This window comes from Colobus angolensis, unplaced genomic scaffold, assembly GCF_000951035.1.
Source record: "Colobus angolensis palliatus isolate OR3802 unplaced genomic scaffold, Cang.pa_1.0 Scaffold560, whole genome shotgun sequence".
In the NCBI taxonomy this organism is placed as follows: domain Eukaryota; kingdom Metazoa; phylum Chordata; class Mammalia; order Primates; family Cercopithecidae; genus Colobus; species Colobus angolensis.
Genome location: NW_012119155.1, coordinates 270,288 through 271,524, shown reverse-complemented (window position 1 = coordinate 271,524; position 1,237 = coordinate 270,288). Strand labels below are relative to the sequence as shown.

Here is a 1,237-nt window from a genome sequence, read left to right as displayed (position 1 = left end):
CAAACATTAGACACACGTGGTGGCGCGCGTCTGTAGTCCCAGCTACTCAGGAGGCTGAGGCAGGAGAATCGCTTGAACCCGGGAGGCAGAGGTTGCAGTGAGGCGAGACTGTGCCACTGCACTCCAGCCTGGGTGACAGAGCGAGACTCTGTCTCCAAAAAAAAAATTAAGTAAAATAAAGATTTGTTCTATCCCCAGCATGTGCTCAAATCAGATTTCCAAATCAGAGGTGCCTCCTTAAGGCTGAGCCTGAAGCAGTCTGACTTTTTATCTCTTACTGGCTCTTGCATTCAGTTATTAGATCTGAGGTTTGGCCAGCCTCACCATCTTGGGGGGTCCTTTCCAGGCCTGCAGTGTTTTTAACAGTTAAGTTTGTGTCTGTATAACTAGCCTTTGAGAAGGGAGCTGATCAGTATCCATGAGAGAAGGGTTTGTGGTACAGGGGCAGGTAGGGAAACTAAGCCATACTTGTCCTACTAGGCCTGTGGCTGAGTGAGTTTTTGGGTGTGTAGAACTGCTGCAGCTCAGTAGAGTAACTTGGAGTGGGAGTGTCTTGTGGCTGCCATGCTTCCAGTGATAGCATGTAAGGGGCTTTGGAAGCTCGGAGCTTGCTTCCAGAGTTTCAAATTGGAATGAGCTAGCTGAGAAGAGGACAGTCATACCCACATTAGTTGGTCTCTGAGCAGTTTTAAAAGTCATATAACTTGTTGAAAATAAATAGATACCAGAGTATGACGGAAATCCTTTTTTTTTTTTTTTTGAGACGGAGTCTCGCTCTGTTGCCCAGGTGCAGTGGTGTGATCTCGGCTCACTGCAACCTCTGCCTTCTGGGTTCAAGCTATTCTCCTGCCTCAGCCTCCTGTGTAGCTGGGATTACAGGCGCCTGCCACCACTCCTGGCTAATTTTTGTATTTTTAGTAGAGACAGGGTTTCGCCATGTTGGCCAGGCTAGTCTTGAACTCCTGACTTCAGGTGATCTGCCCACCTCGGCCTCCCAGAGTGCTAGGCTTACAGGCGTGAGTCACCATGCCCAGCCGGAAATTCTTAAAATATTCAGACACAGCTGTCTTCAAAATTTTGGATCCCCCCAAAAGGAGACTTCAAGTAGACACTCTGTTTTAGAATGAGGCAGTGCTACCTCTCCCTGGTGACTCAGTGCTATCAGTGGCTGCCTTGGCTTTCTCTACCTGCTAAAGGGAGGGAGAATGAGGAGAAGATGCAGTGTACTCTCTGGAAT

General features: G+C 48.3%; 1 protein-coding gene across 1 annotated transcript in view; it reads left to right on the top strand.

Moving 5' to 3' along the window:
- Window positions 1-1,237, top strand: part of ALKBH5 (AlkB family member 5, RNA demethylase) — a 33,551-nt gene that overhangs the window by 16,261 nt on the left and 16,053 nt on the right. The window lies entirely within an intron of this gene.